Here is an 18,455-nt window from a genome sequence, read left to right on the forward strand (position 1 = left end):
TCTCCTAATCCTAGAAAGAGATTGAGCTGAAGAGAAAAGTAGCCAAAGAAAATCCTTTAAATAAACCATGGTTTCCAACAGTGTTGAAAGGAGGCAGGGCTGAATCCCAGTTCAAGTTTGTAGTGTATAACTGGGCATGATGTTCACTGGGAATTCCTGATTGGAATAATAATTAAAAAAATGTACTGTTCCTCACAGTTAGCTCATTGGTTTTATTCATCAACACTTCATAGCTGATTTTTATGGAGGTGAAAAAAGATCCCTGTGGTATATTGACAGAATTGCAGAAGTTGTTTTTTATTGTGAAGGAGAGGGTGTGAATATTTGGCATGTGCATTTTTGATTAAATTACCTGTGCTCCTGTGGGTACTTGTGTGTCACTGTATCTCAGAGTTGGAGAGCTAAGAGCAGCATTCCTTGGCCAAACCTCGATGACATTCTCTCTGTGTAATCTGCCTGCTGCAATCACAGAAATATTTTGCACTTGTTTTTCTTGTGCCAGGGTGGAACTCTCACACCTACTGAGCATAATTCAGGATGAGTTTTAGTCCCAAATATTTGCTGCCTGGTCATTATAAAGGGCATGGTAACCTGTCTCAAATGGAAGTGGCACTTTATAGGGGAGAAAATAAAGAAAAGTTGCCCTTCTTGTTAGAGACCAAAGCCATTGGTCAGATTGCTGTTGTCAAAATAGAGAGGTTTTCACTCCTCTTTAGGCTGTGTCTCCACTGGATATCTTCTTACTGTCCCTGAAAACACAACATTTAACATATTTTTGGGGGGTATTTTCTACTTCAGCTGGGTTTTATATCCATCTTAGCCGTGAATCCCCCAACTGTTCACTTAATCAGGTCCACTGAATCCTACAGCCCATCTGATTCTTTATCCATGTTATCTCTGTCTTCTGGAAACTGAGTTCTTTTAGGTCTGAAAACTTATCTGATATTCATAAGCAACGTGCATAGCTTCCTAAGGTGGGGTATACACTGAGTTTCCCTTCAGATGGCCAATGTTTTCTTTATAATAAAGTTCTCTTATTCTTAGCACATTTCTAGGTCAGGAATGCTTAAAATATCTTCGGTCGTTAAAACTTGGAGTCAACAGTATAAAACAAAAATAGAGAGTCGAAAGAAAAATAAATGAAGCTTACTGCATCCAGATGAAGTATTGTTTTCCAAATATTCCCTGCTGCTTGTGATCATGTTGTTGTCTTCATGCTTTCCTTTGGAATAGTGCTCTGTTTAATTACAGCAAAATCCAGCATTGTGCAGACATTTATATGAGAGAGGTAAGCATGGAAGGGGCAGAAAATGCATATAGCGGCAAAGATCTCAGCCTGAGAAAGATTGTTGGTTTAGAGAGGAGGCAGAGCTCTGAGAGCTAAAAAGCAAGTGATAACAAAAGCATACTGATAATTAAAAATATGGAAGTTGTGACTGTCTTGGCTGGTTGTCAGGTGCTTTGTAGTTTCATGTACATTTACACTGACACTTGTAATAAAGAAAGGAGTGAGGATGGAGACTAATTTCTTGTCCCTGGATGCTTGTTCACACCAAAAGCCTGTGTGAGGAGTGAATCAGGGACTTGAGCTGGCCCAAAAGTAGACCTGATAAATAACATTCTAAAAAGTCATTTCTGATCTGGAGAAGAGAAGGCTCCAGGGGGATCTTATTGCTACCTTTCAGTATTTAAGAGAGTCTTAAAGATAAAGACCAACTTTTTAGTGACAGGACAAGGGGTAATAGCTTTGAACTGAAACTGGGTATATTTAGGTGAGACACAAGGAATAAATTTTTTACAAAGAGGATGGTGAAAAACTGGAGCAGGTTTTCCAGTTAGATTGTGGGTGCCCCATCCCTGGAAACATTCAAGGTTAGGCTGGGTTGGTCTCTGAGCAACCTGGTCTAGTTGAAGATGCCCCCACTCATTGCAGGACTAGATAACATTTAACCATTATTAAATCTTTCCAATCAAAAGTATTCCATAATTCTGTGATTTTTATTTATTTATTTATTTTAAATCTGAGTCAGTTTTCATTTTTTCTGCCAGAGCAAAAGTTAATGGTGAAAGAATGGGTGACTGGTGGACTTCTGGAGAGGATTCCAAAGTTTACCAGACTGCTGCCTCAAATTAGTCTGTGGTAGGTCTGTCTGCAACCACATCTGAATCATCAGACATTCTAATGCAGAAAAAGGGAGGAAACAAATCTTGGATCCTGTAAATTTTAGTTGTTTATGATAAGAGTTGTCTCAGGCTGAGAAAGGTTGTTTTCTTTGCCTGTGTATTTCTTTAAGGGACTGCCTTATAAAACTGTCCCCTGAAAGATTTATCTGCCATTCCCCAGGAAGGAAAGATTTGCTGTTTTGTTGAACAGATTATGCAAAGAACTAAATCATAGTGTTGTTTTATTCAAAATTTCTATTTCATCAATGCCTGAAGTTAAACCTTCTTTTAAAATGTGTGAAGACCTGATTTAGTATCCAAAAGTGCAGAGTCTGGAAAGAACAGGTCAGAAAATGAGTGATACAAAATGGCACCGTGTACTGTTTGGGCTCAATAAAACCTGAAGGAAGTGAGGTTCTTGCGAGCCATTTTGTTCTGCTAAGGTTCAGCTCTCTCAAGATGTATTGGGGTTCTTTATGGCTTCCCTTCTCCCCCTTTTCTTTTTTCTGGTTGTTTTCTTAGTGGACTGTGTTGAACACAGGAGCAAACCAGAGCACAAGAATCTGCTGTAGTTATCCAGCAGGAGTGTGTGTCTGGAAATGGAGAGAGCACAGTAGAAGGGAGTGGAGGAAGGAAACTCTTCCTTTTTTTCCCAGCCTACACAAAGTTGACATGACTCAGTGCCAAAGCTGGAGGGCAGGGGTGGCAGAGAATGGTGAGTGACATTCCCACATTCCCAAGGGATACCACTGCAGACACATCAGTAGGATTTTTACCACTGACTTCAACTGAGGCCAAATATGAGAGAAATGGAGAGTGAAAGAATAAGCAGGATGATCTGAAAAGTATGGGGAGAGCTGCAAGATAAAGGAAGCAAGGTAGCAAAAGTGGGGAATGTCATAATAAAACTGTCAGATACAGGAAATACCTACGTGGTGGGAAAGAAAGCAAGAGGTCATGCACAGCTGAGTTTGGACAAAATGTTTTATTCATTTCTGACTCTCTTCTCCTGTTGAAACTATCTGCCAAGGCCTACTATTGATACAGCAAGATTACTGCCCTGTTGGATGCTCTCTTTTAAAACTGATGTGTCTTCTTATGTCACATGAATAGTGCATTCATGCACTTTAACCCTTACTGTTTTCTGGCAAAGCCAAAAAGGAAAATTACTGAATTATTGCCAAAAAATGCATTGTATTTTGAAGGGATTTTTCTTCCAGTATTTTCAATGACTTTAAACTATTAAATTATGGAAAATTTCAGAGGGATGTTTTCTGTTACTGCTTTTGTGGTCTGATATGGAGGAGCAGTGTCTGGTTGAATGTAAAAAATAAAATTTGTAAACAGATGCTAATCAAAGGCAAAACTTCTCAATATCTTCTGGCTTTCCCAGAGCTTGCTTTTATTCTACTGTTCATGTATTATCTGTTGTAATTTTGCTCTTAAAAGGAGTATTGCAGTAGAGAACAGGGAGAGTGTGTGTGTGTGTGTGTGTGTGTGTGTGTGTGTGTGTGTGTGTGTGTTATGGAGTCTGCCCCACTGCTTACCCAAACAAATCCCTTTTGATCACAGTACCTGTGAAAACTGCAGGCTGAGAAAGTGGCACGTGCTGTTCCACGTCGGAATGATTTCTTGGAGGCAATGGAAATACCTGTGGCAAATCAAATTGACATTCAACACTTCATTTATAATCGTGGTTATTATGATTTCCTCTTTCTCTGTGTACATATTTGGGATCTACTAAGTGTAAATTTTCCAAGCTTGACAGGTTGCATAAGCCAGAAAAGTAGGAAATAACTCCCAAAAGAACTGCTGCCAGATCTCTGAAGCACATATTGAGCTGTTTGATCTGAAACACAATGTGTAAGAGGTGCTGTGCCAAGTTTTGAAAGGTACAGTATGTGGAGTGATGAGGCTGCTGTCTAGTTATTTTCTGTACCCAAAGGGAAAGACAGACAAATAAGGAATGTTGTTTATTGCTTAACGACACACATGCCACTTTTCAGTAGTTTATATTTTAGCTGTTGTTTCTTCCTCTCAAAACTAATATGACTTGTTAAACATTAGAATGAAAAGTGGCAAGCAAATCTACTTAGATTTCATAACTGCATTTTTTTCTCTTTGATCTGCACCAGACTGAGAATTCGGATCCTAAACATGATCATAATGGGATCTTTTGCAGTCTGGGTTAGCAGCTGGGAGGACATCTCTGGAGCTACTGTAGTATTTCTTGTGTTGATGAATAAACTGCTTTTTCAAGATCTGCAGCACCCCTTTCTTGGGCTTTGTTACATTTTTATACACTTGGAAGGCTTTGACCATTTATGCTTGGTTTGCAGAAGGTGTTTTTATAAATGACCTGATGATCAGAGTCCTCCCTTACAAAGGAAGCAACCCTTCACTTACCTCATTATATCAGGTGGTCACATGTGTGTATCCAGCTCCTGGTTCTGAGCATTTGGCCATACAAGTCTGTCTACAAGTCTTTTGGGTCTGTCTGCCTGAAAACTAGTGGGATTCCTTTTTTCTCTGCAGGCCTTTATGGTTTGCTTTTGTGTCAAGGATGTAGTAGGCAGCTAGCTAGATATTCTGACAATCAAAAAAATAAACTTATGTGGTTGAAAATTATTTTTCTTATGGCTTTTTTTTTTACATGTCTTAACGGAATGATTTGTTGCCTGGATTCTATAGAATTTTTTTCTTTGTAAGTTGTATTTAAACACAGTTGGTGAACTGGGCAGCTTACCCTTTTAAAATGTTAAGCAGTTTGAGGTGGTTTCCAGGTGCATCTTTTGAAGGAAATCAGAGGCTTTCCTCTGTTCATCACTGATGTATCAGCATTCTGTTGTCGCATATAATCTGGAATCAGTTTTTTTCATTATTATTACTCCTCTTTTCTGTGTTAATTTGCACTGATTTGCTGTGAAAGTGATGGTATATTGGTGGTAGGGCAGTTGTCATGTCCTCTGCCCAGTGTGTTCAGCAGTTTTGGCTCGGCTGTGCTTTCCCTGTCCCTTCTTTTCCTGGCAGTTCACACGAGCTGGAGCTGGCAGGAGTGACAGAGGACAGCAGGTGACACAGAGCAGGAGATGATGCTGTTGAAGCCAATACCTGTTGTACTTGTGGCTGCAGCAGAAGGTGCTGAAGTCAATATTATAAACCCAAACCCCAAGCTCTTTGACAGTTTACTGCTTATCTTTGCTGTGCCTTTTTTTTTTTTTTTTCCTTTACGAATTGTGTCCAGAACATGAGGTTTGTTTCCTTATCTTGAGTATTTTTGCTGCCACTTGATGTGATTTGATATGAACAATGTGAATTCGAGTCAAGTGGTTAAATGTTAAAACAGCTTACCACATGTGTTGGTTTACTGCCAGGGAAAGAAATACAGCAGAAATGCTGTATTTAACCACTAATCAAACATTTATTCTTGTTGAAAGAATGGCCTGACAAGGATAGAGGTGGAGTAAAATGTACAGGTTGTATTTCATGGAAGGGAAAAACTTTATTAATATTTGAAGAATGGCTTTAGTCTGACTGTTGGTAGGTGTGTTCATTTTCTCAATGTACATCTGATATAGCATTTTTCACCAACTTATAATTGGCAGTTTCCCATAGGAAATAATCATTATTGGTATTATAAAAGCACTTTGTATCTATCACATTTGGGAAATGAAAGTTTTACAAAGGTCAGAATAAAGTGTGCCCCCAATTATGCTAATAACTCATACCACAAATGATCCACCAGAAGGTTTAATAGCTTGGTAGTCCTCTTTAGATTTTGTGAGAGCAGGAAGAATTAATATTACATTTTGACACTTTACAGAAAGGTGAAAAAAGTTATCTTCCTTCTCTGTAGCTTTGGAAGTTTGTACCTGAACTCTCTTAGTTACTTGAGGATCTTGAAATGTGGGGTGGGTTTCAGTTAGTATTTTTTTTGGTTTTTATTAAGAATTCTTTTTAAAAGCATTTTGTCCCTCTTCACACTAAAGACGGTATCTTTTTTTTTTTTTAATGATCCCATGGTTGCGTGATATGTAGCATGTTTTGACATTTGGAGTTGTCTGTAAGCTTTATTTGGAATTTGACAATAAAGTCTAATAGACTGATTCTTTTGCTAGGTTGCTGAAGTAATTTAAATTAAAACTTGGTAGGAAATGTTAAAAGTTATTAAAAAACCCTCCCCAAAATGAAAATTTTACTGCAAACTAATTTTTAATTTTGCTTTTCATCTGCCAAAAAAAAATTATATATATAATCTGTAGTTTCCTTTGAGGGGTATTGCACATCTGCACTCAACACCAAAGATTGGAGTAAACCATCCAGAGGCTTTCCAAACATCACAACAAATCTTCAGGATACAATTAGTTAGAAATTATTGGATACTGGGTTTTCTTAAGTGTGTAACATGTCAACCAGAGAGATTTCCTTAGAACCAAGAGTCTGTGTTGCTTGAAGTAGCTTTTTCTGTTTGTCATTTTGAGGCTAAAACATTACTAAAAGGCTAGATGGAATGATTTACTCCTAAGAATGATTATCCTGATACATCCACAGTTCCTGTGCATATCCTGAGTTGTTAAACAACCCATTATGAGAGCAGTCTGAAAGCTAACATTTGCAAATGTCTGCAAATTGAATTATAAATGTCTCTGGTAAACAAAATGTTTGCTGCACTGTGTCAGCTCCACTTTGAGGTCTGGCTGTACCAGGTACTTGGGGTTTGTGAGATACTTTGGGAAGATATAAAAGGCAGTGAAATAAAGAGCTCAGATTCACTCATCTCGTGGGCATTTTTTAAGTGTAGAGGCATTTTTCATTGCATTCTTTACTTGAAAGTTTTGTCCCTTTTCCATTGAAGTGTTTTCTGTAAGCTTTACTTAAACAGAGATGCAGATGGTTTATTACTCCTTTTAGAGGAGCTGTAAATGGGGAATATTGACAAGTCTGGCACTGAAATAGGAGGCTGTTAGAAACTTGCCTACCCTGATTTTATGGGCTGCAGTAGAGAGCTGCTGCTTCTGCTTTACTGGCGGTGTTATTTTGCTGTTTGCAGTTATTAGGGCTATAGCAAGACTGCCTTCATAAAATGTCTCTTATGGAAATGTTCCTTCAGGACAATTTTTCAAGCAACATTGTCAGCAAGGCCTTTCTTGCACAAACATTTTTGTATTGAATGTGTTCTGGTGCAGTTGACCACATGTATAAATAAAGAGAAGGACGGGAGCAGGCTGTTGGTGGACTTTAATCTTCTGTCTTGGTTTTGTCCTCCTGGGAATAGTTTTTTTCTGGTTTGGCAATTCTTTATTTTTCCGTTGTCAACTGTGATAAATGCTTACTGCTAAGTGTAAAGACCCTTTGTCTTGGCTGGTTTTTTATGCTCAAGTCCTCGCCACAGGCAAATTACTCTTCTTCAGCTTAAACACCTCAGTTCAGTGAGGGGACATTATTAACTCCAGTCAACCCGTTTTTACCTAGAAGATTATTTCTATGCAAATGTTGTGAGGAAGAGATAAAGGAAAATTTGTCAAACCTACCTGGTGAAGCTCATACACATGTGATTCCATGAAGGATTCTGTTTTTCATAGCCTATTACAGACTGCATGGTACAGTCCAAAACAAGTTTTCCAGAGCAAATCCTAAGTTTCAAGTATGGGGCACATAACAAAAGGTAAAATTAGGGTCCAAAAGTAGATTTATTCAGCATATGTAGTGAAGTACATGGCAGTGTTTAGATTTGATTGGGTGTGCACTGCACTCCTTACATGGCTATGGTTTCGTTAAACGTTCAAAATGATGTGGATTTTATTCCATAGCTGTGTGAACAATTATATCCTCTGAAATTTTTCTGACTGTCCTAATTATTTTTTCTCCATCTGAAGCTTTGCTAATGCAGGTCTCATCACTGCTCATTCTGCCAGAGAGTCAGGTATGTCTCCTGATGGTATTTGTGCTTTTAGACCAATGGGGACAAAGTGATCCAGTTTTTCCTTCCTTCCAGGTACAATTATGGGTCTCAATATAATAAAAATAAAATGATTGAATATCTACAGAGGTTCATATGGCATATTTTCCATTTATTTTAAGTTGGGAAGCTAAAATATCTTAATTGACAATCCCATAAGGTTTATTTTTTATGAGTTCTCTTTTCTCTCTGCAGTTTTACATTTTCAGGGTATTGCTAATTCTGTAAATTTAGCTATCAGAGTATTGTAATTTAAGGCCAAATCCTTCTCACAGTTGAAAGAAAAAATTGAATGGTTTTATTGGAGTAGAATCAGATTTAAGGGGCAGAGCCTGAATAGTTTTTAATTATTCTAATCCCTGGACAGCTTTTCAGCCAGGGCACTTCACAGGCACTAATAACATTTTATATCAGTTGAGTTTCCCCTGATGTAAAATTTAAAGATCATGAGTTTGCTGCATAGCCTGCTAACATCAGTGGGACCAGATTTTCTAGTCGCATTAACAGGCTCTAGGGAAGAAGCTGTTTAAATTTGTATTGTGGTAGTTTTGTGGAGTTTTTTTGCTTGTTGTTTTTCTTTTGACCTTTCTTTCCCGTGGGTCACTTCAATTTATTAACTTAGTTGGCAGCTGTTGATGTGATCAGGCCTTTTCACAAAGTCTTGCAGCTCCTGTGGCAGGTTGTGGTTGAAATGCTTTGTTTTGGTGCTTGAGTGTCTCATGTTCATATCTTGTACTGATGTGGGAAAGGAGAGCATCAAAAAAGGGATGCTGGTCAATCACAAGTATGTTTTGCTTCTTAAGAAGTAGGTAATCCTTTACCAGGCCAGTGTTGCCATGCCCACTCCAGTTGTACTGAGCAATTTCAAAAAGTGACGGAGTTTTGTTTATCAATCAGCAAATAAATATGAAAAGAAAAACTCTGGTAGAACACAGGACTGTGGTGATGGGTTGAGGATTTGTGTGACTCTTAACACACCAAATTAATATTTCCATTTCTTGAAAGATATGAAGAAATGTGTCTCAGGATCTTACCTTGAATTTAGCATGACTGCAGATAGTCTTGCTGTTCTCTTCACCGTTTGGTTTGTATGAGAAGAAATATTTATAGTCTGCCTTTGTTTAAGAGAACCCTGAATTTTGCCCTGTAACAGAAAACACCAATAATTGAGGAAGCTGTTTTATGTCCTCTTGTTAGGTGGCAAAGGATATTTTGCCCCTCTCCATGCATGTGCAGAAGGACAAAGAGAACTTCCTCCCCTGTGGCTTCTCTAATGAGTTGTAATACAAAGCTAAGCAAGTTGGAAATTTTACACCCTGTTGAACCAAACAAATCATGTGGTCACTTCTCCTTTACCCTATTCTGCTTTTAGCAGGGGGTACAAAAGTGAATAATGTATTTAGTTGCTACTGTGACAACAGATGAAATTCCTGATCTTCCTTTAACATGAATGGGAGCATTTCTCTTCTAGTTTGGGATGCCAGGACTTCACTAGCTGTGCCTACCAATAAGGCACAAGTCTAACTAATAAGTTAAAACTAATTAAATGCTAACTCTAGGTTACCACTGGACTGATGCTGCTGGAAGTAGCTCTTAGCCTTGTCATGGATAATGTGTTTTCCATCACAAGTGGAATCTTCTCTCTTGTTTTTACTGGCCATGTGCAGTCCACTGCTGCTACATGATGGCTGTTCAGCCCTTTTGCAGTGAGGTGCTTTCCCTTACTGTATTAGTTTGCTTTTTGAATTATGGGAGATATTACAGGCCACTCCCAGGGGCCAGTGAATTAAAGCATTCCTGCAGAATTGCTGAACAACAGGGTAGAGCAGTGTGTCGGTAAACATCTTTTGGAGTCGCTGGGGTAGATGTGTTGGACCACAACAGTCAGTGTTCAGAACTAAATTAAAGGTCAGCAAAACACAGAGTTCCTTCAAAAGTCCAAAGCACCATGTGTGTTTGAATCTGTCTTGTTTCTGGAGACATAAAAAAATATGTTCCACACCCATAAAAGTAGCAAACAGCATTTGCCATGCCAGCTAAAGGGTGTGAAAGGGAAACTCCTGTATCTTATACCCCTTTTGTTTTGATTTTTGTGCTGATATTCAACATACAAGTGGTTATGATGTAACATCTAATGATGGCATGTGCCATTTTGTACTGAGGAAGGAAATATCACTTCTATTTTTTTTTTTTCCTCTGCTAATGATTAATGTTTCTTAAAAATAACTCAAACCAGGACACATCAAACCTAAAATGGAGAGCTTTGAATGTCTGGGTGCGTTGTCTCAAGTCCAGTTCCTGTCTTGCAGCAGGTCCATATATGTGTGAGCATGACAGGTAAGGAAGGGCTGAAAATGAAACTCGTATGTCCTTATTGATGGAAGGAATAAATGCAAAGATTCTTTTTATGTAGATCATGGGAAAAGAGATGTTACATGGTGTAAGAATATATACCTAAAAGTGCTTGTGACCCATGATCTGTTTTTTCCTCAAGTTCACAGCATCTCAGATGTTCATCTGCGTTTTGCCTGTGGATAAGGGCCCTGGGCCCTTATTGAAAAACCCCTACCATTTCCTTTGCCCTTTCTCTCTTTGCTGGCAGATGCAAACATCTCTTTCTTCTTTCCTCAGTTTCCCCTTTCTTCTACAGCAGCATCAAAGAATAGGATGTTCTCTTTCCACAGAGGCTCCTTGGATAATGTGAGGCTGAAGGATACTTAGCAATCAAAGAGGAAAAGCTGCAAAGTTTAACTTCAAATAATCTTTGGCTAGTATGGAAGAAAATGTGTAGCACAGGCTTATCTAACAAAAGGAGCTGTGGCTGGTCATTTGTTAACATAAAGGGAGTGTGACCCAGTGATTGATGGTTTCCACAGTTTTTCAGTAGTTCCAAGGTATGTTTCTTAGGAGCTTCATTTGGCAAGACTTAAAAGTTCCCCTTTATAATGCAGGAGAAGACAAAAGCCTCTTGGAGCCTGGCCATAAGGTTTGTTGTACACTCTTCATTTAGGAAGAAATGTAAATTTGTCTGATACTATAAAAATCAACTTTGTGTCATGTTCCCTGTTTGGTGTGGATGGAAAATTCTCAGTCAGTGGCAGGTAAGGTCAGCATGAACACAGCCTGCTCCCTAAATAATTTATCATTGATGTGGTGTTTAGTTCTGTATTAAAAAATAAACAGGCACATTCCTTTTTTTGTTTACATAGAGGTTTAGAAATAGTTATATTGCCCTTCATTCTTCTAGGTTTTATTAGAAAAGACACTGAAGACAAATAGAACAGTGACAAAGCTAATAATAGGTCTTTTATGGAATGTGACTTATTTTGCCAAACTAGAGCATTTTTACATCCTTGTGCTTTTAGGCTGACTCCTCTGTAAAAATGAGAAAAGGGCAGTACAGAGATTTGATTTAGATTTTATTTCAGCCATGCTGAGTCAGAGTTGTTGTTGTTTTCTGTGAGCTGCATGTACAGTTTTTATTATGTTTTTATATTCCTTTTTTTTTTTTCACAGTTGAGATAAACTGCTGTTTCTGCTTTTCCTTCAGTCATGCAAGGTCTCTAGAGATGTTCTGTCCAGTTCGCATATTTGCTTTCTCAGTGTTTGTGCTTGAATGTGTGTATGTATTCACCTGCAGTTGCAGTTCTCATGTCAAGTGTCAAAATGGACTTGGGTGTCCTGTAAATCAATAGGCAACATGCTGGAGTCTCAGGAGCTGGGAATGGGGCCCACTTGTACATGTTGCTTTACCTTACAGGGTTTGGTTTATTTGGTTTATATCCTCAATTGTGTGACGCTCACATTGTGTGTATGAGAGATTTCACGCACAAGTATTTGCCTAAGTAATTCTTAGGACAAAGTACTTCCAAGGGCAGGATGGCAGCTCTTATCTTCAGAGTCCCTCCAGTGCTCCTGGCACAATAGGAACGTGGACCTGGCTGTGAATAATTGAATGTCAGCAATTAGAACTGTTATTAAAATAGGAAGCTACTATGGTTGTGTTTTCTGCTCATTGTCTCTGCTCTAGCTGTTGTTCCTCAAAGTAGTGCTCATGTCTGACCACTGAAAACTGAATCTCTCTTACTTCCCTTTGGTATTATATTTCCTCCCACACAGTAGTGGTATCCCACAAATGACAATTGCCATAGGTAGAAAATAGTCTGCAGCAATAATAAGCACCAAAACACCCATTCCCAGCCTGTGCAGCTCTTTGGAAATCCTTGAAATGTAGTTCTGGATTGCCTTCCTCACATCCTCTCATGAAGGAGGGTTTCACCTTTTCAAATATAGATCAGTAACCTTCTTCTCCCTCCTCTCACTTCTCTCAATTATCAGGTGTGCACTATATCTAATTTTAAATTAACTTGTCACCCTACATCCCATCTGTAGGGGTTTACAATTTTAAACCAATTGCCTTTGAGGTGACTTTATATACTGTTCCATTAACATATACATATCAATTCTAGGGCACTTACAGACTACAGAATAAAATCCCCTCTTGAGCAACACATCTTCAGGGAAAAGAAATAGCTTGCATTTGATTTGCTGTCGAGTGAGAGCTGTGATATATCAAAACCTAACACTGAGCAGGGCAGTTGAATGACTTGAGTAATTGTTTTCATACAAGACAGTTTAGGGTAGTCTTAGTCTAGATACTAAGTAAAAGATTTTTTTTTCTTATCTTGGTAGTGTTCCATTATCCAGGGTTATTGTAGTACAAAGTAGGAGAGAATGAAACTATTCTTGCCTGAGTTTGTGAGTATATGCATGACCACCCAAGGTATTGAGCTGTCCATGAAAGCATTTTTACATTCATTTTATTAAAAGGTTACATAAATAAAATGATGGGAGCTTAAGGTGGATATGGGACCATTAAACCCCCTGATTCTGTGTTGCGTGTCACGTTGTTACCAGTGGAAAGATTCAGAGTGTGACGCTGCTGGGCTCACAGTGTCTCAGCTGCAGCAAGATCACTATTCCCACTTGGCTCATGGTCCAGAGGCTGCTGTCACCTCGGGCAGGAAGGAGCTTTCTGTGTCTGGAAAGAGCATTATTCAATTTTATACTGCAATCCAAAGTCTGTGCTTCATTCTTTATCCTAAGGAAAACAGCCTTAGTGGTGTGATACAGTAAAGTAATTTTCTTTGGGAAAAGACATTTTTCTTCCCTTTTCATGTTGCTACAGCTGTATTCCTGCCAGCAAAGATGAAGTGATTTGGCTTTCCAGAGGTTGTGACACAACTGATGGTTTCTTTTACAGCAAAGGCGAGCCTCCTTTGCACTTGTGTGACAGGAGAACGGAGACATGAGTAACTTGAGTAACAAAAATCAGCAGGTCTCTAGCCCAGTCGCATCAGCCTGCAGGCAGCTGCCCCTGGCAGGCTCCTTTTCAAAGGAAAGGTAACACAGTGCTGAGGGGTGACTTGGAAATGGCAGCCAGGAGTCAGGAACTGCAGCAGAGGCAAAGAAGTTGCTCACAAGGGAAGGCAGGGAAGAAATGAAAGAGTTTGGCAGAGTGAAGGCAAGGGACAATGGCAGCTGTGTCAAATACCTCTGTGTTTGCGCAATAAGACTGGGGATTATTTGCCCTAAAGTAGCTGCAAGGAGCTGATTTCAGATCAGCCATAATTCAAACGTAGTTTTCAGGAATTTATTATTCAGGCCTTATTTTCAAAGACAAACACGGGCAAACACTGTATCTTGTGATCAATGGGAGTGAAGTGCACTGAAATGTCAGGTTATTGTCTCAGAAAGAGAGCCTGAGCCTCCGAGGCAGACAGACCACGCAGCGTGCCAGAGGCAAACCTGCAAAATGAACTTGGGGGGTTCTTTATCTCAGTTGGCAGTGGGATATTTTCCACAGCTGTGCTGTAATAGCTGGATCTAGTTTTGTTTTGTGACGGGGTAAAAAGGCAACCAGGGGCTGGCAAAAAGAGATGTAAAACTGGTAGAGGAAATAAAGGTGAACTATTTTAAAACTCAATCTTTCTCTTTTCTCCTTTCTTTTTTTTTTAAATTAAATTTCAGAATTTAAATCAAAATATTCCTTCAGTTAATTGCAGTGTGTATCACCCAGCTCTGCCTACAGAAGGGCAGAAAAAGGTGGAGGTCTGATAAAACTTTGGCTCATTGGCTCAGCTCTCCTTGCTGCTTCCTACCTGACTGCTATGCTGCAGTCACTAAGGCTTTGTCTAAAAATCCTTTCTCATGCTATTTCTTTGCTTATGGCTTAAGGAAAGTAAAATCTCTAGCCATATAAATATGCTCCACATTAATCCAGCGTGCCCAGTAAAGGCAGTCAGTGAGAGAGAAGCCTTGTGTTCTTGGTATTTACTTATTTTTAAGTAAATGCATCTATTGGACTGACATTCACCTATGTGCTTGTGGAGACAAGCAAAAATGCCAACTCTTCCATGACACACACATGTGTCTATAATACTTAAACCAATAAAAAGCCCAAACCAACAAAAGGTTCCAGAGGATATGTTGCTACAATATTTATTTTATCCTTAATGTCATTCTACTTCAGAAAAACCTCGACAATGAAACACATGCAATACATTGAAAAAAGAGGTTCTAAAAAGGAAATAACTCCCACCTTTGTTTGATTTCCTGCCCCATTGCCTTGAGTTGGGTAAGGAGTATGTTGCCCAGATGAATTAAAAATGCTTCATTCTAGGACAGAAAAGGAAAAATATACAAAACATTTTGTTATATTTACCCGTATCATTTCTGCGTGTATCTTACCTGCTAACAGGACCCATCCATATGGGTATGTAGAACATATAACTGTAAATAACACGTTCAAAATATTTATAAAATAAAATTCTAAAAACTTATCTAAAATAAAAATTACACATGGGGACTTGTTATGTGCACGCACTCTTCTGGAATACAGGAAAACCCAATCTTCAGGCAAGAAGGAACAAGAAAGAAAAACCCACCAAAATATCCAAACAGAAAATAAAGTAGTTCCATTTTAGAACAAAAGTAGCCTGAGAAGAATGTAATGTAATAATTCCAATGTTTATTTTTAATAGTTTCAGGATCGAGTTCTCCATGCTCAGGGACTGAGGGGGAGCTCTCCCTTGTGGAGCTGCTGCATCCAGCTTGGGACCAGGAGGATGTGCCTGTCCTAGACTGAGAGGCACCTCTGCACGCACTTTATGGGTGCTGGAGGACACTGGGCAGGTTTGCTGCCATGGGACATTGATTGTTAGGCACATGGAAACCAGGCTTGAGGGAAAACTTGCTGGCATTGACTTTTTTCTATAAAACTCTTTGGTTTTTCAGGAATTGCCACACGACTTTGGAGGAGTATCCTTGTCAGAATGTGGTGTGGATTCCACACACAGCCTCACTGGCTGGGTGGGCTGAGACAGGCATGACCTAGGCATGGTTTTCCTCAGCTTCTGGAAAACTGCAAAACCCAGGAAGCCAGTCATGTTTCAAAGCAAACTGGTGAAATCTTTTATTTTTCCTCAGTAACATTTAACACACTGTAAGTCACCTTCCAATTGGTAGCTTTCAGCTTTGCCCTTTATATTTATCAGAAGGCGACCACAAAATAAACAGTGGTATTTTTTCTGTCTTTCCCCGGTTTACTTTGTGCATTAGACAGTGCTCTGTAAATTATGGCTCCACTTTTTCTCTTGAATAGTCAGTCAGGCGTGTTCCCATTTCACTTGTGCTGGAGATCTGTTTAAAGGTTACCCAGTCCTAGGAGAGAGAAGCATGTTTTAAAAAAATAGAAAAATGAAATAATAAATTTAATTGAATTGCTGAAGGAGGAATAGGGAGAGCACAGTACAAAGAAGCTTCTTGGATTTGTTTTGTTACTTGCTTTCAGATTGGTAACGTTCTTGTTTGTAATGTTCTATCCATGTCACATACAGCTTCATGAAATGTCATAATGAAATTAACATTACTTTTACACTTTATATAAATGTAACAAAGTTTCTCCTTACAAGAATAGCAGTTTGGATGGAAGTTGAAGACTCCAGTTATTGGGGGGTAAGGTTAATTAAATTGGCTCTTAAAAATATGTTGTCCTGATGCCTTAGTGTGGTGCATTTTTTGTGTCCTATTTCTTGGTGTTCTTCCCCTTCCTGTTCTATTGGGGTATGGAATTGGGAAAACAATTGAACTAAATCAAGTTTGGGGATAAATTTTTTGGGGGTAGCAATTGGAAAACAAAAGGCTGAGATAGAGACGTGTTACCTGAAAGAAATGTGAGAAATTTTATTTTTAAGGGTGGGTTTCCCCAGGTGCCACAAGATGGTTTGAGAAGGGTGGGAAATAGCTCAGTGCAAGGAGATGGTAATTCTGTCTATTCTGCAAATGCATTTGTAATGATTTGTGAGTAGTTCTGCTGTTTAATGAGTATAGTTGAAACCTAGAGAAAGAGGAGAAAATGGATACTGGAGGGAGCAGCATATTCCAGCACAGGAAGATGTTTTGAGGTGTTAGGAAATATTCAACCTCTTGTTCCTGGTGCTACCACACAACTTTATGTAAGAACCGGTTTGATTTTTCACTGTTCCAGTAAATTATAGTGCAGGCTTTAAAGGGTAGATTTTTGGTCATGACCTGTAACATTTTTTACTGTAATAGTGAAGATGAATTTTGGTTTATTATGTAGTTTTTATTTTTTCTTTCCATATTAGTAGTTTAAATTTTGAAAAGATGAGAGGGCATGGAAGTTTGCCGGTGTTAATGAGATACAGTTTTCTATTTTAGTTTGGGAACTCAGCAGAGGCAATCCATGGAAAAATTGTGTTTTACAAGTACGAATAGTGACTGGTTTGATTATTCAGATGCTGTTTCATACTGCCCAGCTCAATTAAGGACTCAGATAATAGGACTAGCAGTAGATTTATGGAGGAAAAATTGCTATTTTAAACACATAAACTTGTATAAAAATGAAAATACACATCTCTGAGACGTACTTAATATTTATTAGACACCACAAAAGTTTAACATTATATTTATTTGTTTGCTTTACTAAGATTTGCTTCAGATTTCTTTGTACTAAGATGTTTCTCTTGGATACATCAGCTCTTTTCATCCTTTCTGAGTAAAAAAAAATTACCTTTCTGATACCATGCTAATAAATGGTTTATGTTTTTGATTTGTTAAATGTAGTAATGTACACTATAAACACCTCTGCTGTGAATTTAAGGTTTAAAAGAGAACAGATGTCAAGGTTTGTGACAGGTATATGTAGCTCTATAGTTTCACTTCTTGTAAACTCTGCTGGAGAACAAATGCTTATGAATATTTATTAGGGCATTGTTCAAGCTTGCCCAGCCATATTCCTACACTTTCCTTATTTGTAGACTGTAGGAAAAGAGGACAAAAAGATCTTTCTCAATACATTTCTTTAATAGTGGAGTTACTTCAACTCAAATTGATGAATGCTTAGTTTTCGGCTCTTCAGGAGAAGAGTTGCTTTTCCCAGATTAGAGTTCACAGTAGTTTATTGTTTTTTAAAATAAATAAATACTAATTAATCTCACTAACATCAAAACCTAAAGTATTTCATTCCCCTCTGAGGTTTTAAAATGGGCCTTTAAATGTATTTTGTTCAATGGGTGATTTTACGGGGAGAGGATTTGATTTGTTAAGTGTCAAGCAATGTTATTTGTAGGACTGTTTTCATTAATGGCAGTGTGAATGACAGCTTTCCTGAATTTATTCCTCTGTTTGCTTTTGCTGAATCAGAATTTAATAAGCTCAGTGTGTGGAAAACTGTTGTCAGTCTCACTTTTAGGCTTTGTTAAGGACCCTGTGCTTATGAAAATAGAGATAAACCTTCTGTTAGTCAGTGAGGAACATTTGGGAAGTGAAGGAGTATGCAGCAATTTTCATCTGTTCTTTTAACTAAAGTAAAAAGTAGAATAGCTCTGAAAAAGCTTTAAAGTCATACCCTTTTAAAAGGACTACTGGAGTCTTCATTCTCCCTCACCTCTGCTCCACTGAATCTATGTATTTTGCTGCTTAATGCAAAATGCAATATATGGTGGAATATTTTTCTTTACCCCTCCCTTAGTTGCTGTGAACAGATGATTTGGTTTTGGTTTTGTTTTACTTTGATTTTTAGAATTTGAATTCCACTTTATGTTTTAAAAATAATGCTACATGAAGGTGGGAATTCAGTGATAAACGGATATACTATAGTGTATTTCAATAAGAAATGGAAAAGAAATGTGAACTGTAATTGCATCATCAAGTGGTCATTGCCATTGTAGAGGAAGAAGAGCTGGCACAGTCTTTGCTGAGAAGCTCCCACAACTTCCCACAAAAGGCTTTTCCAGAGGCAGGGAGTGTT

General features: G+C 38.4%; 1 protein-coding gene across 9 annotated transcripts in view; it reads left to right on the top strand.

The window, feature by feature from the left end:
• PLCB4 (phospholipase C beta 4) overlaps nt 1–18,455 on the top strand; it is a 187,259-nt gene that overhangs the window by 21,998 nt on the left and 146,806 nt on the right. For 2 of the 9 annotated variants that reach the window (XM_083857441.1, XM_083857439.1), the window contains one exon: nt 2,050–2,140. The exons of the other annotated variants lie outside the window; for them this stretch is intronic. The gene's annotated coding sequence lies outside the window, so the exon portion shown is untranslated. The remainder of the gene's footprint in view (nt 1–2,049; nt 2,141–18,455) is intronic. 9 annotated transcript variants of the gene reach the window in all.

This window comes from Zosterops lateralis (genome assembly GCF_965231275.1).
Source record: "Zosterops lateralis genome assembly, chromosome: 3".
Classification (NCBI taxonomy): Eukaryota; Metazoa; Chordata; class Aves; order Passeriformes; family Zosteropidae; genus Zosterops; species Zosterops lateralis.